This window comes from Bactrocera neohumeralis, chromosome 6, assembly GCF_024586455.1.
Source record: "Bactrocera neohumeralis isolate Rockhampton chromosome 6, APGP_CSIRO_Bneo_wtdbg2-racon-allhic-juicebox.fasta_v2, whole genome shotgun sequence".
Lineage (NCBI taxonomy): Eukaryota > Metazoa > Arthropoda > Insecta > Diptera > Tephritidae > Bactrocera > Bactrocera neohumeralis.
The window spans coordinates 50,054,820-50,080,325 of NC_065923.1; the positions used below are offsets into that span (position 1 = coordinate 50,054,820).

Sequence of the window (25,506 nt, forward strand, 5' to 3'; positions counted from 1 at the left end):
CATTGACGGTTACGTTCTCACCGACATCATTTTTAAAGAATTATAGACCGATGACTCCATCGGCCTACAAACCACACTAAATTGTTGTTGTTTCTGGATGAAATGTCAGCTCTTGAATCTCTTCAGGTTGCTCTTCGTCTCAAATGTGGCAATTTTGCTTGTTTACATACCCATAAAGCCAGATATAAGCCTCATCGCTGAACAAAATTTTGCTCGAAAACGTCGGTTCATCTTGAAACTTTTCAAGAGTTCATAGATCGAAGCGATGTCGCTTGGGAAGGTCGAGCGACTTCAGTTCTTGCAAAATTTGTATTTTGTACGCTTTCAATTTAAGATCTCGACGTAAACTGCGCCAAGTCGTCCCATAAGTCAGTCCGAGTTGCTGTGAATGGCCCGAAAGTCGACTCTCCACGCTCTTCGTGTACACTCTCAGCTACGGCTGCCATACTTTCTTAACTGTGTACTGGACGTGGTTTATTCGGTCGAATATTATCCAATTATGAATGCTGGATCTCAAGATGGGTGATGTTGCGAATAATACGCTCAGTAGGCTGATTATGTTGACCATAAGTTGAGCGAAAGGCGCGAAATACATTCTTTACAGAACGTGAATTTTCCGTAATAAAGTGGAACGATTTGTAAACGTTAACGCGAAACGACTCACACTTGATCTTCAAAAACAGGGCTATTGAAAAGAGTACCTCTTCTTGTATCGGTCGTTAATAAGACATCACTTACTTCCATATTCGATTCTTCTTGTGAATTATGCAAAAAGTTAACTGTGTATTTCTGTTGGATCACTATAGCACATAGCCGTCATTCAAACAGACCGATCAAAATCAAGAAAAATATATTTCCATACAAATTTACCTTAATGCCTTAATTACTTCCTGAAAATTAAATTCAATTAAAATATATAAAAAAGTATTTTTTGATTCATATTTAAATCTATGTTTAACTAATGTTGTAGCAGACTATTGCTGGAAGGTCAATCACGTTATAATTATGCTGCAATACTTTCCGCAATTTTCGGTCAAATGTTCGGATGTTGCAAAGACAGTGCTTCACTGTCAAGCATTTACCCTTGAACATGCCTTTTACACACAAACACAAAAGGAATTATATTCTTCCTGAAAAGCCCATTACGCTCACAATTCACATCGCTATTGTAAGGATTCATTTGTGTGAGTTTAATAAACACAATAGCTTTTCCATTGTACAGTTATCATAAAGCATTGACGATGGTGTGTGGCATGCAAATTAAAAAATATAAACACATATCTCTCACATCCGACGTGAATGAATATTTTTTACATACGTATGTATATACTATACATACAAGTGTATATATGTGTGTATATTTTAATTTTGGAACAGTTGATGACAAATTGGCACTAACAGTCACTCCCCATTGCTTATACGCAGAGTCACCCAGGTACGACTTCGTATCAAGAATCAACAGATAGACGAGAACAAAAAAAAGCGCCAGAAGAGAGAATTTATGAGTGATGTACCAAGCGAAAGAGAAAAATTTATGCTTTGGTAAACTAAAATAGAAATTAGTTCACACATTACAAACTTTTGATATTTAAATACAACACTAGTTCAGAAATATATTAACTTTTAAGAGTTAGAAGAGCATGGAATTTAATTTCGTAGAACTGCTTTACCTACAATCAGATAAAGAGCGCGCATGCTCTGCTGCACCTGCTCCTTTTCTACCTTGCTGAGTGAAAGAGCAACCCAAGGAGATAGAAGAAAGACATCAGGCAAGATGACAGACAGCATCGCCATTAGTAGTCCCTTTAGCGTTGACGCTGGCAGACCGGCTTCGCTTGTAAATTGCCCTACGGAAAATTACTCCTAAAATTATAGTTGTGTGTGTGTTGTCAGCTCGGACAAATTAAGATGACACGTTATCAGTAACTGGCGGCGAAGTGCAGTGAACGTGAAAACCTTGAGTGTGCAAATAAGTGCTCAGTGCGAAAGGAGTTGGCTGCATCTCACTGTTTAAGGAACTAAAGTCAGCGAGCTTGTGTGAAAGTGCACGATGGTTGGTTAGTTGCCCCACTAAGTGTTAGTGAATAGTAGATGCCTAAACGAATTTGATTGTCGTCGCAAAAGTGATTGTAGTACGATTGTATGGCATTAAACGCCCTTCAAGTGCTTTATTGATAAAGTTTTCTTTGTGTATTGTCCTTTAATGTTGCGCATAAATTTGATTAATTTACGTTTTAAAAGCAAAAAATCGGCAAAAATCGATTAACAGTGTCAAAATCAAAATGTTTTGATTTTTTATTTATGTTTGTTGAGAAAAGTGCCCGCGTCAAGCACTTCTGAAAAGTTGCCTTGTTTCTACCACAATATGGCCGTCGGCGATGTTTGGCCACGAATAATTTAGTGCGAGCGTGTACTGGGAGTGGTTATGGTTTGTTGACACTACCATTAGAAACCAACGTAGATTAAGCAAGACAAATTGCCGTATTGATTACAGCGCTGTGTAGATGTTTATTATCACGGTTATATGTATATGTATATACATATGTATGTATGTATATTTATCTTAAAGTCATTTAAGTGCATATACATAATTAACATAATTAATTTATGTATATTTATACATACTTTGGCATGCATAAAGTTTATCGGCACATGTCATAAGTAAATATAACAAATTTTAATTGAATTGATGTAATAAGAAATTCAGAATCGATCGAATTTCAAAATAATATTACAAAAATTTTAATTTTTAATCCGTAAAAAATAGATTTATTAAAGGGAAATCATTTTTTAAACGTGCTGAGATTAGTGGCTACAACTATATATATTTCTGGCCTAATAATGTAAATAGGCATATTTATCAACGAAAATGTTTTTTTTTTAATTTTTTTGGTTTTTTTGTCGATTGCTGTTTTGTTTCGGGCTCATACGCATAGATCCATGATTTGTCACCTGTGACGATTTTATAAACGTCTTTTGAAGCACCGCGATCGAATTTTTTCAGCATTTCTTTACACCAATCCACACGAGCCTTTTTTTGAGCGATTGTCAAATTGTGCGGGATCCAACGAGAACAAATCTTTTTTTACGGCCAGGTGTTCATGCAATATCGAATGTATGCTGGTGGGAGAAATGCATAGGCATGCCTCTATCTGAAGGTATGTTACATGACGGTCTTGCATTATCAGTTCACGTACGGCATCGATGTTTTCTGGCACAACGGCTGTTTTTGGACGACCTTCACGGAATTCGTCTTTGAGCGAGCGTCGGCCCCGATTGAATTCGTTGTACCAGTTTTTCTCAGTGCTAAAGGATGGTGCTTCATAGCCATACAAAGATTTTAGTTCATCGATGCACTCTTGTCGTGATAATCCACGTCGAAAGTTGTGAAAAATAATCGCACGAAAATGTTCACGAGTTAATTCCATTTTTTGGCCGAGATGAATTTTTTAATTCCCTGTAAATAAAACAATTCACTATTAAATGACAAAACGTTCTGAGTGATGTTATGCTAAAAAATGAAACTTTCCAATGGAAATGTCAGATTGCACCTGGCAACACTTAGTGTTGCCCTAGGCCAGAATATATATAGCAGCCTTCGTATTGCTAATAGTTATCAATTGAGTCCGAACACAATTTTCCTAAGTCATTGTAAACAGTTATAATAACATGAACGGGTGTATTAAATTTTCCACGATGTTTGTAAGACCCAGAAGGAAACTCGGAAATCCTATAAATTATATAAATAAATGATCAGCAGTATGAACTGAGTTCGTCTGTCTGTATATACGCGAAGTAGTTCTTCAGTTTTTTTAAATTTCGATATGAAATTTTGCACACTCCTTGTCTCCTCAAGAAGCTGCTCATATGTCGCAACTGCTGATATCGGTTCACTATAGCATAGAGTTAATATATAAACTTAACCATCACATATCTACACGAAATTCGACACGAACCTAAGTCAAAAGGATCTGCCGAAAAAATTTATGTCGGACCTCTATAGCATATAGCTGCCATGCAAACTGATCGATCGAAATCATATAGCTATCATACAAACTGACCTGTGAAGGGCATAATTAGCTTCGGTGCAGCTGAATAATTTAAATGAAAATCCTTTAAAATAAATAAAACTAAATTATCTTACAATCTCCAATAGAAACTGTTTGTATTCTATTCATCCGAATAATTAAAAATAATTTTCCAGTTTCGTCAAGCCAAGGATATGATATTTGGTATAATTCGATCTGATTATAAATTGAAAGTGAGGATGTTATTTCGTTTCAAATTTGAAAACAATAAGTTAACACAATTTTTTCGTAATCGGATAAGGTTACAGCAGACAAACGAGAACTTCGCAGAAACTTTGTGGAAATACATAAATGTGTGAGGGTTGGTTGAATGGTGTAAGGATTTATTAAAAAATAAACTCGCATTCCATTAAAAGCGTATACTTGGATGAAAACATTTCATTAATTTATGGCAAAGGACCGGAAGCAAAACAACCCAAAATTAATGTTTTTGTGATTCAATATGAAATATTGACACAAGTTTTTCGTTCTCAAAATCAAACTGATAGTCGTATGTTGTTCGATATTGATAGAAATATAAATGACCAATCCGAAATAATATCCAAGCATTTATTGTCAGAAAAACTCAAATAAATTAATAAAGAGAGCAAAAAAAATCATCCTTGTACATCCATTGCGCTACTGACAAAAATATTTTCGACAGATTAATAAATCGCAATGGTGGATATTTCTCCGACCAGTGAGCGTGTGATGACTTGTTTATTTGTTTACTTCATAACTCGACCATGTATTTAGCATATTTGCATATTTTTCTAGAGTTAGGATATGTAAATTCTGATGACATCAAAATACGTTTCATTGAAAATGGCGTTGAAAACGATATGCATGCATTAAGACAAAAACGCACCCGGAAATTGTTATTAAATTTCCCGCGTAAATGATATTTACAAAAAAAATATATATATATTTAGCTAAGTTGGTAGGACTGTCAATCAATTTGGCATACTTACAAATACATATGTGCGCGATCTGTTAACCAGTTTGTTTACAGCAGCTGCTTAAGTCGGTACACCTCAGCAGTGCGTTGCAATTCTTACAATGGATAAAAATATCGAACAAAGAATTTGCATCCAGTTTTGTATTACTAATCAAATTTTGTGCGCGAAATAGTTGCGAATGTCTGAAAAGGCTTTCGGTGATTCAGTTTTGTCAAAAACACAAGCCTACGGGTCGTGCAAAACCATTAAAGAGGTTTGCTAAAGACATGTCACTTTCGGGACGACCTTCGACTTCTTCAACTGATGAAAATTCAGATCCCAAATTCATGGAGAGCATAATAACTGCCGATGAGGCATGGGTTTATGAATTTGACATGCAAATAAGTCAACAATCATCGGAATGGAGGGAAGAAAGCAAGCCGGAACCAAAAAACCCACGCCAAATCCGCTAAAAAATCAAGGTGGCACTCATTGCTTTTTATACCCTAAACAGGCTATATTAAGTTTGTCACGAAGTTTGTAACACCCAGAAGGAAGCGTCGGAGACCCTATAAAGTATATGTATATATAAATGATCAGTATGTTGAGCTGAGTCGATTTAGCCATGTCTGTCTGTCTGTCCGTCCGTCTGTCTGTATATATACGAACTAGTCGCTCAATTTTTAAGATATGGTTTTGAAATTTTGCAAACGTCATTTTCTCTTCAAGAAGCTGCTCATTTGTCAGAACTGCCGATATCGGACCACTCACTTCACATTTAACAATGTATCGTCACAAAAGTTGGCACATGTTGTTTTTTAAGATAATAATGTAATATGCGAAGAAATTGTTCAGATCGGTTTACTATAGAATATAGCTGCCATACAAACTGAACGATCGGAAAAATGTTCTTGTATGGAAAACTTTTGCATTTGACGATATATCCTCACGAAATTTGGTATGAGTTATTGCTCATAGAAATAATGTAATATTGTTTAGATCGGCTGACTATAGCATATAGGTATGGCGATCGGAATCAAGGGCTTGTATGGAAAACTTTCGAATTTGACGTGGTATCCTCACGAAATTTGACATGGATTACTACTTAAGGTAATAATATAATCTCCGAAAAAATTGTTCAGATCGGTTGACTATAGCATATAGCTACCGTATGAACTGAACAAATAGTTACTTCTCTTAGTACACCTGCACCTGTGAAGGGTATATTAGCTTCGGTGCAGCCGAAGTTAAATTTTTTCTTGTTTTCAATATTCGTGGTTTGTTCCGGAGGGACTGACGGTTAATAAGGACTCCATTAGGCCATATTGAGACGTAGTGTGAAAACATCCTTCGACAACAGCCGGAATTGTGGAAGAACAATTCATTGATATTACATGGTCATAATGCACCATTGCACCGAGTCACGATTATGACCAAATTTAAAGCCAAAAACGCAGTGAATACCATCGATCAACCACCGTATTCACCAGATTTGGCTCCTTGTGAGTTTTTCTTGTTCCCCAAACGGAAAATGCCACTTCAGAGAATCCATTTTATGTCGATCGAAAAGATAATACAAAATTCGCAGAAGAAGCTGAAGGACATCCCAAAAAGTGATCATGAAAATTTCGGATATTTTTTTGTACCACACAATATGCGTAAATTATATTTTTTTGCACATTTTCATGAAATACAACCATGCAAATAAATTACAAAACATTACTCATATTAAACAGATCAAAAACTAATAAAAACCAGAAAGAACGATTCATTGACTTCGATTGCACTGAATTTATAATACCCTACATAAATACAAAATTGTCCTTATATACTTGTATATATGAATTCTGTTCGTTCAGCTTGTATAGCAGTGATTTCTTCGTATGGTAGTGTTCCGACCTGAAGAATTTCTTTAGAGATTGCACCATTGTCTTAGACAATAATCCATTTGTTTTCAATAGTCGAATTTCGTGAAGATATCTCGTCAAATGAAAAAGGATGTGTACAAATAAAACATTCGATTCCAAGAGAGTTATGATTGCCACAAATCTCTCGAAATGAGTTTATATAAAATCCCGACAAATCAAAAGAACATGAATAATAATTTTTGCTCAATGTGCTGACAGTTAAATTCGCGACATATCTCCCTTGTTTGTCCGTTTCTTTGGTTTTTGATACTGTCGCGAATTTTTCGAATTAACTGTTGACAACATTTATTGCTGTAGCTCTTCTGAGAGTACTTTCGTCTGTGATTAGTTGCCCTAAGTATGTATTTTTGTAAGTATTAAATGTAGCTTTGCTAAGCACATTCAATGCTATATTTCCCGCAGCCAACGCTGTATATAAATCAATTTTAAATTCGTTTTTGGCATTGACGGACAAATTGCTGGACGTATGGCTAGAAACTGGCGCATTTTTATAGTTGTTGTTGTTGGATGCTTTTGACCATCTGTGAAGTGCAGTAGCAATTTGCTGCGGCAATTGAAATTTTTTCGCAAGGAATCAAAAGTAATACAGACATTAGGACACACATTTAATATAACAATTAGGCTTACTGCAAACAAATATTTTCGTTAACAATTATTGAAATTCGTAAACTAAAATTAAAAAATTAAAATTGGCGTAATTTAAATTTTACCTATTTGTCACAAGCTGCAAAAATTATATTTTCCATCAATTTTAAAGCACTTTTCAGAAAGGCTACAAAACCATTTGCCTACTAAAGTTTCCTTTTATAGTATTTTGTTGTAGCATTTAGCTCACTTCAGCTAATTCACTTAAATTTATTTTATTTCTAATTTTGGAATTTATCGCTCCGCGATAGATATGACAATGTTAATATTCTTAAGTAATTAGAATCATAATAGCTTGTTAACTAAAACGCTAATATTAAACAGTAAAGAAATTATGGCACCAAATATGTTACACAAAGTGTCCAGAAAGAGAGGAAGAGACATTAAAGAAACTGCATCTGTTTTCGGCTACAATTTGTCTGTGCTTAGCAACAAGCACAGCTTTTTTTTGGGTGCGCTTTGCTTTTCACAACAAGCTTTGCTCTGGTTTTTCAACAATACTATAAGGCAAAACGTTGGACAGGGAAAATGGTATTGGCCTCTCTTTGTTGATTGCTTTTAACGCAAGAAAAATGTCCTTCTATATAATTCGCAATTTAATATTTTATAAATGGAATTGTATTTTTCGATGAAATTTGCAAACGATTTTTGCTGCAGATTTTATACTTACATGTTACTACAGAGTATAATAGTTTTGTTCACGTAACAGTTGTTTGTGTCAGCTCAAGATGGAGTTGGATATAGGGCTATGTATTAATGGACAGGTTGACGAGACGAGTTGAATTCCAAGGAACTGTTCGTCTGTCAGTCCATCCGGGTGTCCGTGTGTCCACCTGTGCAACGATAAATTTAGTAAAAATTTAGATATTATAAAACTATACGTGTTCAAAAAAGGGGAATGAGCTCCTAGATGGGCGTTATTGCACCACTGCCACGCCCACAGAACGCCATTGAACGAAAACCTATAAGGTGACATAACTAAGTACTAAATTAAGATATACAACTGTGATTTGGCACAGCGGATTGCGGTAGAAACTGCGACACTGTAAAAAGGGATGAAATCGGGTGATAACCCCGCTTATTTTCCATATAACGGTTCCGTTCCGTACGTTAAATTAATAACTAAAGCAAGTGAGGGTAAGAGTAGGCTTTATAGGAGCCGGGATCAAAATAAGACAACTGGCTTCAGGACCTAACCGACCAACGAAACTAAATTTAGTAGGTAATAATTATCCTGACATTTCTTCATTACAGTGCGAAAATGAGCGAAATCGGACTACAACCACACCTACTTCGCTTTCCAGTGTACAAATCAAAAATCAAAAAGCAAAGTTGCAGCGAAGCTAAATACCCTTCATAGGTGCTTATCTGTTAGTAACTGTGTGTTCAGTTTGTATGAAAGCTATAAGCTATAGTAATCCGATCTGAAAAAGATTTTTGGAGATTATATTGTTACCTTAAGCAATAATCCATGTTAAATTTCGTGAAGATACCACGTCAAATGTGAAAGTTTTCCATACAAGAACTTGATTCCGATCATTCAGTTTGTATTGCAGCTATATGTTATAGTGGTCCGATATCGGCCGTTCCGACAAATGAGCAGCTTCTTGAAGAGAAAATGACGTTTACAAAATTTCAAAACGATATCTTAAAAACTGAGGAACTAGTTCGTATATATACAGACGGACAGAGAGACAGACGGACATGGATAAATCGACTCAGCTCGACATACTGATCATTTATATATATACTTTATAGGGTCTCCGACGCTTCCTTCTGGGTGTTACAAACTTCGTGACAAACTTCGTGACAAACTTAATATACCCTGTTCAGGGTATAAAAAGTTTCGCAATAATGTGATGAAAAACAAGAAAAATGCAAAAGGTCTGACCATTACACATAACAATGGCAATGTTGGAAGTATAATCGGTTTATGAAATACGTAGATATGTATTCAGAATACGATACTATAATATTTTGTTATTTTGCACAGAAGTAATCCAATGAACTCAACTTTATAACAGTTAGAATATAAAAATAGATAGGTCATTGGAAAAGAAAGCATATGTGCATTTATAATGGTATTGCAGTCTCAATATTATCAAGATCTTAATAATTGTAGTTTTGGTTTTCTTTAAATTATTATACTAATGTGGGCAAAAATAGTAAGACTTTTTACAAGTTTGAGTCCGGCAATATCGGAAATTTACTTTCGAAGATTGGAATAGACGTTGATAAAAGTGTATTGGGCCCACAGCTCAGGAGCACATACTTATAAACGAAGGAAATCAAATAAGAGAAAGCAAAATTTGGGAGCAGCAGATAATTATAGAACCTTGAAATGTGTTAGAATAAATGGCAAGCAGCCTCACTGCAATTTTCATATCCTTAAGATACCTCAATTATTTACGAAGAAATATTGCAGTGGGGCAATATGTAAGTAAAAAATCAACAAGAAGACTAATGGAGGTATGGACGAATTGCCACTATTCCGGTTCAGAGTTAATACATATTAAGAAGACTAGTTTTGTTTTTATATCTTCATTGTTCTTATGTCTTCATAATTGCGTGAATTATATATATTCCCAACTAATTTAAATATAGTTTTCTTCGCCAACTTTAGATATTTGTTTAAAATAACAGAACTTGCAAAGATCAAAGGTGGGGAAATATTTTCGGCTATTGCAGAAGTTTATATTAAAGTATGTTTCAACATATGTATGTATATTATTGAATGATATTTGGTATCTTATTAGCTCATGTGTTTTTTAGGTCATAAACTAAATAAGTTTCAGACGGAAATCACTATATTGACCTCCTCAAGCCGCCGTCTGAACTGATGGCAATAATATTTGGCATTACGGGTATTGAACCGATTTTGTCAATTTTCGCCATTACGACTTATCAGACCAGACAAAGATGCTCATTGAGTTCCACCAAGATACGTCACATAAATATTGCATAACATATGTATAAGATATAAAGTACATAAGGTTTATAGAGGCTAAAGGGTAGTATTGACCTGTTTTTACTAATTTTTTGATACAAGTGCATGCTGTTATCATAAAAAGATTCTCTCCAAATTTTAATACAAGAATTTACAAATTTACCAATATTTACGGTAAAAGTTCAGACATAGATACTGGGGTCCTCATATTCGGTATATGAGGCCTAGAAAACTAGTGGTGCGAATTCGGTCATTTTTGTATTGTGATATACCCTTAATTTATTTTGTCAGTTATTGTACTTTAAATAATTTTCAACTTAACCATTACATAGAAAGTGGTATTATCCGATTTCACTTATTTTCACACTGTAAGAGGAAGCAACGAAAATATTTGTCCTGGCATAATTTCGTTGATATAACAGTAGTGGTTTGTAAGATTTGAAGTATGTTTAGGGGACACGGTAACGCCCACTTTTTAAAAAAGTTCAATCCAAAGATGACCTCACTACTGCAATTCACCATACCAAATTATATCATATCTTAATGTGTGGCGCGGTTGAAGCATTTTATAATTTTTCGGTTACTGCAATTTTGTAGGCGTGACATTTGTCTGCTTCCATCCATCTTCGGTGCTGATCTTCTGCTGGTTTCAAAGAACACGTGCACTCGGCTTCATTGAGTTATCTTAAGTTTTATTCAAGGTACAGGCTGCACGGACGAACAGACAGTCACTCGAATTTCAACACGTCTGGTCATCCAGATCATTTATATATCTATAAATCTATATCTATCTCGATTAGCTTTAGGTGTTACAATAACTTCTAGCTGAGCACAATTGTTACACTCTGTAGCAAAATATTGTGAGAGTGGAAAATTTATTATATTGGAACTTTAGTCATCTATCATTATATTCTGCATACTGTCACCTTAACACTCATGTTGAGAACAGATCTTAATTTGATTCGATTTATATGTGTACCATATATGTATATACATTTGTGTTGGAAAGTTTGGAAGTGCAATTACGTACATACATACATATGCATATAATGTAAGATTAGGTATATTCGAATGTGAATCTCATTCGGTCTGTTGAAGCGTAGTTATTGGATACTGCTGAATTTTATCCAATCCTCACGCACATATGCTTGTCCACACACAGAGCAAATATCCACATGAATCTTCGAGTCGGAATTGAGTTTGGATGTGCGTGACTGAATTTGTTCCTTATTTCCATTTGCATTGACGCATTAATTATAGTTCACCCTGACATTGCCGAGCAAAAACTCGAATCGGATAAAGTAGAGCGGGGGGAGAATGCGGCCACAACAGCGGTTTCGATCGATGGCTGTTGAGGCGTGCTGACATCGAAATAGACATCAGAAACACACGTACAGTGATGCACAAAATTGTTCATATAAACGTAGATTTTACTTTTCGTTTATATTTATTTCATTTTTAACAGGAAATTACGAAATAATATTAGCAAAAACATAAAATAATTTATATATTTTAGCTAACCGAGCTAAAAAATACTTTAATAAACATATACTATATATCCGCTTTTCACTTTTAGTCCTTAATATGCCCGTCCTTAGCTTTAATAATAAGACTCATCATCTGAGGCATAATTTCAATTAAAGCACCCATAGTTTTTCAACGTTTTGAGGGACCGAGTTTCGCATAACAATTCTTCACTATGTGTGACCTGGTCTACGAAAAGGAAGCTAACGTGCGAAAACTAGTTTTCTGGGAAAAGCTGTTAAACAAACTGTTTCTCGTTATCTCATTAATTGGTCTCCTTTTTTTTTGACAATTAATCCCCCTTTCCGTAGACCAGGTCACATATATTGATTTGAAATGACATTTAGTTCAAGCTACTGTGTCGGGCAATTTATATATGCAATTTTCTTGCCCTGGAGCCATTTCAGTGTTATTTTTGTCTTATGTTTAGGATCATTATCTGGCATGAAGAGAGTCGCTTGATTTTTCTGGAGTCGGTTGATAAGAACCATTAGAATTTAATATGAAAAGTCCCAGTTTGTTGCCCTGATAATATACAAGTATGTAGCATAAAAGAGCCATCACCAAATTTTCACGTTTGTTCAACTTTGCGCGAACATTTTTGCCGTACCAAAACCACACTCTCTCATCAGATTCCAAACGATTTATTTTTTATTGGTCTCAGTGGATCATTTAACCAGCTTCTATTGTTCAACATACCAATTAGGATGTTGTTTCTTTAAGGAGTTAGGGGTAGCCAGAGGCACGAAAAAATGAGAATTTTCAGTATTTTTTTTGCTATTAAATCGTGTTATTTTACAAAAGTAGTAATATGTGTTGACTTGAAGTCAAGAAAATTTCAAAAAAAAAAATTAATTTCCAAAGTTATAGTTGTTTGTGTTGACCCAGTTCCAAAAAAAGGTACTTGCGGTCGCAACCATAAGACTTTGGAGATTCATCTAAAATCAATCGGACAAAAAAAAATTGTTTTATAAATAGATAAACTCGGGCCTGATCGAAGGATATTTTTTTTTTCAAAATTAACAAAATGGAAACGCGTTCAAAGTTTCACACTAGCGCTTTGAAGTACCCGAGCTCTCTTTGTTATTTGTCGAATAACTCAAAAACTAACTATCGGATCAACGCGAAAATTTCAGAGAATATTTTTAAGATATTACACTTAACGAAAATGCAAAAAAAAATATTTTTTTGAAAATTCTGACTACCCCTAACCCCTTAAGTCTTCTTCTACAGGTAATAGTTTCGTTTCGTTGCAGACATTAACATACTAAGTGCATTTCTTAGCTACCGCATTTTCTACGGCTCCCGAGAATATTAAGCGTTTCAACCGTGTTCAATGTTCCATTAATAATTCATTTAAAAAATGGATATGTGTGTTATAAATTACTTAATCTGACTCAGCAACATAAAATTTTAAGAAACTAGAACTTAAACTGGTCCCCACAATCGGGAAAAGTGAACTGAATGCACGCAACACATACACAAGTCTCAGTCAAAAGCTTTCAAGCACCGTAAACTCTAAATATAAGTACAGCATGAAACTAGCAACCACACGTGTTGCGCAAAATTCGAACAGTATCGCAAAATTCTCATTAAAATACTCGTAATAAAACGTAAAAATATTATTTCTAACGAAGATTTTGTGGCTCACTGTATAGTAGATATGCACGTGTACGTTTCTGGTTATGCATAAGTGCATGTGCCGAAACGAGCTCTGAGCAATTACGAGTGAAATGCTGATCCACTTTTCCACAACTCTGAAGATATTTATATATATGTACATATGTAGATATGTATGTATGTATGAATACATTAATTCACGTACATGACAATACAAAGCGCACATTATAAACTGACATATGCTTGTGAATTTGGTGATAACAGCGGGCGCCACATTTGAATAAAAACACTACAGTTATCGTTGTAGTTGCAGGAATAATTCAATGAGTTTACAAAAATGCAAATACTGAATAATTCATGCACGCCAAAGTTGAGAGAGCGAATAAACAAAACCTTAACTCCACGACAACGAATATACTAGCGATTGTCACTGTCGAGGCAAAACTCCGCCTAGTAACTAAATGCATACATAAGTACGTGTGTGCGTACGAAACACATTTGGGTGTCATCATACGCCCATGCGAATGTTTGTTGCCAGCAACATACAAATAGTAAATAAAAGTATACGCATCACCAGAAAATGTCGAAGGACAGCAGAAGGATGGCTTAACAGGTGAGATCCATTTACTTTTACTTTCTCAACTTTATTTCCATTTTGTAAGCTTTCTCAATTTTTGTGACTTTATTTTGTGTTTCCAGCACTGCTTCCGAGTTTGTAAATAACAGTAGTATTGTTTTATTTTATTTATACAGGATCCCCTAGAGAATAAAGTCGTTGGGTCTATAACTATATTTCTGTTTTTTTGTTATTTAATTTGAACCTTTATTTAAGAAAAACGAATATTTTTAAAGTATTGCCCTGCTGAACATAGATAATTTCCACATCTTTCTGGCAATTTGTGGATTTCTTCCTGAAAGAACTGCTTTGGCTTGGAGGCGAAGAATGAATCAAGCCAATTTTTGATAACTTGTTCTGAAATAAACCGTGTTCCAGTGAGGGCGTTCTGCATCCACCGGCATAAATTATAGTCATATATAAGATAAATTGGGCAAATTTTCCGAAATCGTTTTTAAAGAGTCTTGCAACATGAATCCAAGCGTTCTCAGGAGTCAAAATTATTCCCGCGTGTCTAGTCGCCAATTTTGAGCATTTTCAGGCAATCGCTTGCTTGAATTTGATAAGTTATTGTCGAAAGTCTTCCCATGACATCCAATGTCTTTGTTTATGAATGTATCCGGAGGACATTCTTTGTCTTCCAAGTCAATTATATTGATATATTGTATCTAGTCAACAGAAAGTTAAAAGAAATACCGTGAAGGAATTGCAATAATATTTAGTATCTTTTTAACCTTTATTATAGGTCATAGACTTCTCTTCTTTACTGACGTAGACACCGCTTACGCGGTTATAGTCAAGTTAACAACAACGCGCCTGCCTATTTGCCGCCAATTCGATATGCCAAGTGCAAGTTCTTTCTCCACCTGATCTCAACAACGGAGAAGAGGACTTCCTCTACTTCCACTGGCTGGTATTGAATCGAAAACCTTCAAAGCTAGAGTATTCTCCGTCCGGAAAACATCACCGACTCATCAGATGATGTCATTGTTCATGCCTCCGCACCATTCGTGGCTATTATCCGATTTTATCCCATCCAAGAAATAATCGCCCAGAAACAGCCATTATGCGCAATTTTTGAAGCTTTCATTTTCATACTCTTGCAACCAGTTGCTACAGAGTATGGACGAAATCGGAGGATAACCCGGCTTATTAAATTACATGACATTAAATTTTACCACCAAGATGGTATGAAAGAGTTTTATAAGAGTCGGTGTCAAAATTGGAAGATGGGTGTGGCACCGCTCACTTTTTGGTGAAACCCCATATCTCGGGACACTTGCAACCGATTGCAAAAAAATTTAGCACGTAGCATTCCTTTAATATTCTTTTGTAATATTATGAAAATGGACGAAATCGGACAACAACAACGCCTACTTCCCATATAACACAATTTTAGAGTCCACTTGATTCCTTCAGTTTCCAATACACAAATCAATATGATGTTAATATAACGGGACACAACTTTGCACGAATAATGTCTCTAGTGTGTGTCACTTTATGACAAAAAATTGTTTAAATCCAATAAAAACTATTCGAGCCCCTCTGTACCGAATATTTATACCCCGGTACCTATAGTTGACTTTTGATCGAAAATGTCGGTCAATGTGTGTATGGTATATATAACTGAAATTAAGGGATAATCCTTCTCTTATAATGGTATGCCTGTATGTCAAAAAAGGCCCCCATTATACCTATTATAAAGATTTTTGAACTTCGGGGTGACTTTGTACCGCATATATCGGCCAATATGTGAGTTATCTCAATGAAAATAAGGGAGCGTGTTTTATTCATAACAGTGTATTTTAGTGCCTAAAATAGATAAATTTGAGCGAAAACTTGGCCAAACCCCTATATAACTAATACTATATTATACTATTAAACAGAGTATATTGTTGTATAGTACCAGATTGTTCCATAAGTTTTGTCGTTTTATAAGAGAGGGCGTTGCTACTAGCCTAAATTTTGGGTACAAAATTTAATGTTGGCTCTTTGTTCAAGGCTCATTTTCGAACCGATAACACAAATATACTGACACTTAAAACGCAATAACTTCACTTCCAATATATGGATTGTCATGAACTGGACAATCGCTAAAGATAGCAGATTCTAACGCACCAGTCGACATATAGATGGCGCCACCAGGGGGCGCTAGATTCAGAAAGTCCTGTTTAATTTATATGCAGTTATATGCAGTATTTAGCAACTTGAGTAATTCGTAGACCGATTTCACAAATTTTCAGCACTAAACTATACTAAGAAAGTATAATAGAAAATTTAGTGTACTTATAATACTGATATACGTACACTAAGTTTTCTTTCAATCGGATTTTATCCATTTTTGTTATCACGATTTATTATTACCAGAGAAAGATGTTCTCTCACTTTCCCTGACATCCTCACAGATTGGATCCATATTTATTGATATATTTTGGTCTACGATTATTAGCATTTGTACTACTGTGATCAAATTGAAAGGTGAATTTTGTCCAATTCATCTCTTTCAAAGTAATCCCCTCCGGCTGCAATACACTTATCAAAACGAATTTTCCAGTCATCATAGTACTTGGAAAAATCCTCCGTCCTGGTGGTCATAAGAGCCTTCTTCGATTCAGCTTTTATATCCTCAATTGAGTTAAAACGGTGTCCTCGAAGTGGTCTTTTGAGTTTGCTGAACAACCAGAAGTCACACAGGACCAAATCAAGCTAATACAGTGGTTGCGGAACGACATTTGTTGAGTTTTTGGCGAAATGATCACGAATAGCTAATGAAGTATGAGATGGTGCATTATCGCACTTCTTTGTTCAATAAATTCAATTCACTTAGAGCATTACAAAACGACGTGTATCTCAAATACTAATAAATATTTTGACATCAAATTTACCATAGATGTCTTCTTCTTCTTAATTGGCGTAGACACCGCTTACGCGATTATAGCCGAGTTAACAACAGCGCGCCAGTCGTTTCTTCTTTTCGCTACGTGGCGCCAATTGGATATTCCAAGCGAAGCCAGGTCCTTCTCCACTTGGTCCTTCCAACGGAGTGGAGGTCTTCCTCTTCATCTGCTTTTCCCGGCGGGTACTGCGTCGAATACTTTCAGAGCTGGATTGTTTTCGTCTATCCGGACAACATGACCTAGCCAGTGTAGCCGCTGTCTTTTAATTCGCTGCACTATGTCAATGTCGTCATATATCTCGTACAGCTCATCGTTCCATCGAATGCGATATTCGCCGTGGCCAATGCGCAAAGGACCATAAATTTTTCGCAGAATTTTTCTCTCGAAAACTCGTAACGTCGACTCATCGGTTGTTGTCATCGCCCAAGCCTCTGCACCATATAGCAGGACGGGAATTATGAGCAATCCTGCGTTGGATTTCCAGGCTGACATTGTTGGTGGTGTTAATGCTGGTTCCAAGATAGACGAAATTATCTACAACTTCAAAGTTATGACTGTCAACAGTGACGTGAGAGCCAAGTCGCGAGTGCGACGACTGTTTGTTTGATGACAGGAGATATTTCGTCTTGCCCTCGTTCACTGCCAGACCCATTTGTTTTGCTTCCTTGTCCAGCCTGGAGAAAGCAGAACTAACGGCGCGGGTGTTGAGGCCGATGATATCAATATCATCGGCATACGCCAGCAGCTGTACACTCTTATAGAAGATGGTACCTTCTCTATTTAGTTCTGCAGCTCGAACTATTTTCTCCAGAAGCAGGTTGAAGAAGTTGCACGATAGGGAGTCGCCTTGTCTGAAACCTCGTTTGGTATCGAACGGCTCGGAGAGATCCTTCCCGATCCTGACGGAGCTTTTGGTGTTACTCAACGTCAGTTTACACAGCCGTATTAGTTTTGCGGGGATACCAAATTCAGACATCGCGGCATAAAGGCAGCTCCTTTTCGTGCTGTCGAAAGCAGCTTTGAAATCGACGAAGAGGTGGTGTGTGTCGATTCTCCTTGGTGAATATCTGGTCAGTTGTTGATTTGCCAGGTCTAAAGTCACACTGATAAGGTCCAATCAGTTTGTTGACGGTGGACTTTAATCTTTCACACAATACGCTCGATAGAACCTTATACGCGTTGTTGAGGAGGCTTATCCCACGGTAGTTGGCGCAGGTTGTGGGGTCCCCCTTTTTGTGGATTGGGCAGAGCACACTTAAATTCCAATCGTTGGGCATGCATTCGTCCGACCATATTTTACAAAGAAGCTGATACATGCTCCTTATCAGTTCTTCGCCGCCGTGTTTGAATAGCTCGGCCGGCAATCCATCGGCCCCTGCCGCTTTGTTGTTCTTCAGGCGGGCAATTGCTATTCGAACTTCTTCATGGTCGGGCAATGGAACGTCTGCTCCATCGTCACCGATTGGGGAATCGGGTTCGCCTTCTCCTGGTGTTGTGCGTTCACTGCCTTTCAGCAGGCTGGAGAGGTGTTCCCTCCATAATTTAAGTATGCTCTGGGCATCAGTGACTAGATCACCTTTGGGGATTCTACAAGAGTATGCTCCGGTCTTGAAACCTTCTGCAAGCCGCCGCATTTTTTCGTAGAATTTTCGAGCATTACCCCTGTCGGCCAACTTATCAAGCTCTTCGTACTCACGCATTTCAGACTCTTTCTTTTTCTGTCTACAAATGCGTCTCGCTTCCCTTTTCAACTCTCGGTATCTATCCCATCCCGCACGTGTTGTGGTCGATCGTAACGTTGCGAGATAGGCAACCTGTTTTTTCTCCGCTGCGACACGGCACTCCTCGTCGTACCAGCTGTTCTTCTGCACTTTCGGAAAACCAATAGCTTCGGTTGCAGCTGTACGTAAGGAATTTGAAATGCCGTCCCACAGTTCCCTTATACCGAGTTGTTGACGAGTGCTCTCAGAGACCATAGATGTCACTAACAGAAAAAAATTTACCGATTCGAAAAACACGCGAAGTATAAATTGAAAATTCACCTTTCAATTTGATCATAGTAGTATCTAACTTTGTCTCAAACTCAAACTTAGATTGAATTTTAAATATGACTTGGATAAAAATTTTTAGCAACAAGTTGAAACTTTTGAAGGAATACATATGAACATTTTGAAAGTAATTTTTGATATGATTTCGGGCAAGTATGATTGTGTTTTTTTTTTAGCTTCTACAGCCGTTTTAGCAGGTAGCGCGCGATCGAGGGGCTCGATGAATGGATACTTTAAACTCATTTATCTCAAAACTACTTTTTTCGACGTGCCGTTGATGAAAAAAAAAACTATCCATCCGAATCACTTGAAATTTTAATATGGAGCTTATAAGATCAATATCTATCACTGGTACTACGATCAAATTTTAATTTTAAGAACTTCGATTTTTTTTTGATCTAAAACTGGTCCAGAAATGGCTGTTTTCAGAATCTGAACTTCAAAAGCGCGAAATTTTTTTAATTTTAAATTTTTTTTGGTTGTAGTCCCAGCGATAGCTGCACTACTACTGATTAATAATTTATTTGGTTTTTATGTTCTAGATGTTCATAAGAGTCAAAATCAATAACGGCACCGGGAGTCATCTTTTAAGATAGCTTTTTTTGGACGCGCTATTTTTAATATTGTTAAAAAATTTTTTTATTTAACAAAAAATATTCTTGTACTTTTCATAAGTGTATAAATAAACTGTAAAAATTTTAAATTGATTGCTCTTTTTTAAACCTTAAAAAAAATCCAGAAAACACTCTTAATTTGAGGGGTTTAGACCACCGGGATCCCTTAAGTCCGAAGCGTAAAAAATTTTTACTCACATAACAAATACACATAAATTATTTCACTGCATACAGCGAAATTTGGAACGATTTCTTAACAAAATGTGTTTGTTGAACACTAAAAATACTAAAAAATTTATCTCAAGGTATATACATTCACATACATACATATGCATATGTACTTATGTCTGAAATCGGTGATTTATTAATTTTAGTCGCAGAGAAAACAGAAGAAACCAATAACCGGGTCACATATTGATGTGTGTCAAAATAAAAAAATATTGTATATTTAGCATAGCTGTAGAACAGATAATGACATTAAGTACTATACAAAAAATGTTTTCGTTCGTAATCCAAAAATAACAAGTAAGGAAGGGCTAAGTTCGGGTGTCACCGAACATTTTATACTCTCGCACGATAAAGTGATAATCGAGATTTCATTATCAGTCATTTATGTACATATTTTTCAAATACCATATTTGTGTAAAGTTTTATTCCGCTATCATCATTGGTTCCTAATGTATATATTATACAGAGAAGACATCAGATGGAATTCAAAATAGCGTTATATTGGAAGAAGGCGTGGTTGTGAACCGATTTCACCCATATTTTTTACATGTCATCAGGGTGTTAAGCTTCCCGATATATGGTTTTTGGTCTATAAGTGGGCGACGCCACGCCCATTTTGAATTTAAAAAAAAAAACCTGGGTGCAGCTTCCTTCTGCCATTTCTTCCGTAAAATTTAGTGTTTCTGACGTTTTTTGTTAGTCGGTTAACGCACTTTTAGTGATTTTCAACATAACCTTTGTATGGGAGGTGGGCGAGGTTATTATCCGATTTCTTCCATTTTGGAACTGTATATGGAAATGCCTGAAGGAAACGACTCTAAAGAATTTGGTTGACATAGCTATAGTAGTTTCCGAGATATGTACAAAACGTCCGAATATGCCCCTCCTTAATGTGATTCTTTGTGCCAAATTTCACTTTAATATCTTTATTTATGGCTTAGTTATGACATTTTATAGGTTTTCGGTTTTCGCCATTTTGGGCCGATTTTGCCCATCTTCGAACTTAACCTTCCTATGGAGCCAAGAAATACGTGTACCAAGTTTCATCATGATATCTCAATTTTTACTCAGTTACAGCTTGCACGGACGGACGGACAGACAGACGGACAGACAGACATCCGGATTTCAACTCTACTCGCCACCCTGATCACTTTGGTATATATAACCCTATATCTGACTCTTTTAGTTTTAGGACTTACAAACAAGTTATGTGAACAAAACTATAATACTCTCCTTAGCAACTTTGTTGCGAGAGTATAAAAATTTTTTTTGCGAAGCACTCAAAATATAATATTAACAAATGCATTGATGGACACATGGTTGACTTGCCAAATGGCTCGATAATTGTATGAAGGAATAGTTATACCCTTCATATGTGGTATTATATACTCGTATTAATAAAACACGAAGTCAGTAATTATGTAATTAGTTTATGCGTAGCATAGATATCTCGTAAGTACATCTGGAATAATTACTCTAATTATTACAATCAGATTGACAGAAATTATTTTTCATAGCTGTCATGGCGCAAGATAGAAGTAAACAGATATCACTAACTATACTCAGAGCAGGAAGCTGCGAAGTCTGCGACACGCAGAAGCAAGCGTCGGAAGCCAAATAAAGTAGATGATGACCGGCAAAATTTTTTCTGTTGGATGAAAAGCGTTTTCGGTAACTTTTTCAGAGTTAATTCTACATAAAGTTGCTACAAAAATGCATCTATCATATGTAGAGTATTACATGTAGCTTCCGTGCAGCTGAAAGTGACGTTTTTTCTTTTTTAGTTAAAAAATGGCATTATGTTTTATGAATTATTTATTTCTGAGTTAGCAAAAGAATATTTAATTTTTTTAAATCGTTGAATATTTTATTCTTGCAAATTCCAAACGGTGGGCGAATCTGCTATTTACCTTTGTTTTCACACGTTTTATTTGCAGACATTTCAATTTTAGATTGTGTGAGTTAAATTAAGAATAAATTGAAAGTTTTCAATAATAATTCGTTCGCTTTAGGTATTTCAATTAAAATACAGAGAGGAAATTTCAGTCCAAACGACCATGACAAGAAAACAAACTCTAAGCTAGAAGCCATCACCAATCAAGTGAGGGTTAAATTAACTCAAGTTATCCGATAAATTCGTTGCGTAACTACTAGGTATACATTTTTTTAAGGGATTAGGTGTAATGAGAGATATGACAAATTATAATTTTAACACATTTTTTTCTCAATAAATTTTTATATACAAAAGTAAAAACTCAGCATCGTTAAATAAAATTTAAACTTAACTTGACAGAAATTCAAAAAAATAGAATAATAATCCAGTTCCAACCAAAGCTCCTTTCGATGACAATCACTAGTCCTTGGAGCGTAATCTATCTTAAATCAATGGGACAAGAAAAAAATAGTTTTATTAGTTTGCAAATATTTGGTATCAAAATATATTATATTAAGCATAGAATTTTCGACTAATATTATGGTAATAAGTCTCTCCCTTACCCATACAAACTCGTTTGCAGGGTATAAAGTCCATGCAAATTATATTAAATACGAGGTATGACAATTAAGTAATGAGACTGATTCCATAAAAACCGTATATTTGAAAATTATTCTACAACTCTGCCATCCCCTTCAAAGTAGTCCCCTTGGGCAGCTATACAGCGATTCCAGCGCGTTTTGCATGCTTCATAACATTTCTCGAACGTTTCGACTGGGATGTCCGCGAGTACCCTCGTCACGGCCGCGTGGATGTCCGTAATCGACTCAAAATGGGTTCCTTTGACCACCGATTTTATTTTAGGAAACAAAAAAAGTCACAGGGTGACATGTCGGGCGAATAAGGTGGCTGTTGCAACACGGCGATCCCTTTAGAGGCCAAATACTGGGACACGCTGAGGGCGGTGTGGCACGGCGCGTTGTCGTGATGAAGGATCCAGTTACGAGCGATGTCTGGGCGCACCCTGTTGACTCGTTTTCGCAATCTTTCGAGTACTTGGCAATAGTAGACTTGATTCACAGTTTTCCCTGGTGGAACGAATTCTTTGTGGACGATTCCACGGCTATCAAAAAAGGCAAAACGATGATTTTTCACCTTCGACTTGCTCATGCGAGCTTTTTTCGGGCGGGGGGCGCGCGGAGACAACCATTGTGAGCTTGGGCACGACTAAGAGCACTATCACCATACACTCTTACAATTTTAGCGTACGTTTCCGAAGCTGTTTCGCCCAATCTGGCGCAAAATTTTATCGCGACGCGTTGCTCTTGATTTCGTTTTTCCATTTTCGTGACGAGCACTACAAACACACGTCTACTCAACTTGACGCAGCAGGCGAACTAAACAAGCTAGAGCAATGGTACATATATATGTCAATGGAGAGGGGAGGGATGCCGGAAAAAGAGAAAGGGAATTTCAAAGTCACAGGTTTACCACAAGCATTACTTAATTGTCAAACCTCGTAAATGAGGACTAGGTAAACATGGGGCCAAATTTAGCTATTTTTGGTATCAAACTACACATTAAAAATGGAATCGCACCAATATCGATTTGGAATATTATCACATTACCCAAGTCTTCTCAGCATTTAAAACCATTTGGAGATGTCCTAGAAACATAAAAATAATATTGAGTGCTTTACAAATGCATTTTCTTTTTCATTTTACGTCAGTTTCTGAATTTACGACGAAATATCTCATGCCATCAAACAAACAGTCGTCGCACTCGCAACTAGGCTCCCACGTCACTGTTGACAGTCATAACTTCGTAGTCGTAGATAATTTTGTTTATCTTGGAACCTGTATTAACACCAACAACAACGACAGCCTCGAAAAGGAATGCAGAAAAGGTGCTACTTCAGAGTGAATAGGCAATTGAGCAGTAAAGTTCTCTCTCGATGTTCAAAGACCAAATTCTATAAGTCACTCATTATTCCCGTCCTGCTATATGGTGCAGGCATGTATGATGACAGCATCTGATGAGTCGACGTTACGGGTTTTCGAGAGAAAGGTTCTGTGGAAGATTTATGGTCCTTTGCGCATACAGCGCCTAGGCTGGGAAGGGAATTAGGTATAGACTCAATTCAATATTTTTCCATATATCATGTGTTAATACAATGTGTTTGTTGATGTCTACTAGAAATCCATAGTAAGGGCACATACATAAGTTAATGACATTGAGAATATCATTATATTGAAAGTAACTTGAGGTGGGTGGCGCTTTACCCTTTATAAAAATTTGATTTCTCGATATGACCAATTTCCACTCCGCAGTATGAATTGGCAATGTCCACAATAAATATATTTGGCAGAGCCACACCCACTCTTCAAGCCTTTTGAAACTACTCTTAATGTTGCTATGATATTGTTTGGACAATGGTTCGAGTTCGCAATGTAATCAACCCCACTGCAGTACCAGAAAATCCATGTAAATCAAAAAATCTCATTTTGCGAAGATGTAATTGCTTGCTTGAGCAGGCGGACAAGTGAACAAAGATATAATATTTGCAACATATCGCAAGAGTATAAAATAGAGAAAGAGTAGAGAAGAAATCTGGGAAAGGCTTCGTAAACTTTTGTGATACAGTATGTACATATAGAATATGAAATAAATAATCGATAATCATAAAGTTAATAAATCTTCATATTGGATCGTAGAAGTACCAATACGACATTATTGCTTAAGTAGGGCGTCAAATCCATTAATTTTATTTACAAACTGATTATATAATACCCTTATGTTGGCTTGCAGAAATAGTATTACTACACAATTTCAGTAACCTCACATATAAAAACATACTAGAAGCAAAGAATTAATATGTACTGCTCAATTGATATACTACATACATAAAGTCACTGCAACCGAATTCTTTTTTTCCAAGAGGAAATGTCCAAAATGCTTCTTACGCCTTATATTATATAATACGAGTACATTTTCTCATGTATACTCGTATTATAATCTTCATCTATCCAAACACTTATTTGAAAAATAATACAAATTCCTAGCCAGCTGAAAATCTAGTTAAGTTAAATCAGCAATTGTAGACAGTTTGCCGCATCTCAACTGCAAATTGGCAGCAACGGAAGCAAGCATTTATCCACAAGCAGAAGCAGAAACAGTACCATCGTTCGAAAGCAAAACTGAAATAAAAATTTCGTAACGTATACAATTCACAAACGCCAATAAGAGCAAAACTAAATAAAATAGGTATTTACGAGAATATTTAGTATCTAGTTGTAGTATTTGTAGAAATGATTTTTATTGTACCCGGCAGGAAAACTATTAGTAGACAATTTGTAATTTTGTAGGCCTAAACTCGTAGTCAGAGGCATGAACAATGGCAATTTAAAATATTTTTTTTTGCCAGAAAATTATTTCATTTTATGAAAGTAAAAACACAGCATTATTAAATAAGATTTCGACTTGATTTTACAGGAATTTAAA

The 25,506-nt window shown here is 36.0% G+C and overlaps 1 protein-coding gene across 6 annotated transcripts in view; it reads left to right on the forward strand.

The window, feature by feature from the left end:
• The first annotated feature begins 1,812 nt into the window (after positions 1-1,812).
• LOC126763450 (tyramine/octopamine receptor) overlaps positions 1,813-25,506 on the forward strand; it is a 36,402-nt gene continuing 12,708 nt past the window's right edge. The window contains exons 1-2 of one of the 6 annotated variants that reach the window (XM_050480974.1): positions 1,813-2,428; positions 13,977-14,282. The gene's annotated coding sequence lies outside the window, so the exon portion shown is untranslated. Of the gene's footprint in view, positions 2,429-13,888; positions 14,283-25,506 lie in introns of all 6 variants that reach the window. The other 5 variants (XM_050480971.1, XM_050480972.1, XM_050480973.1 and 2 more) reach the window with 5 other exon arrangements.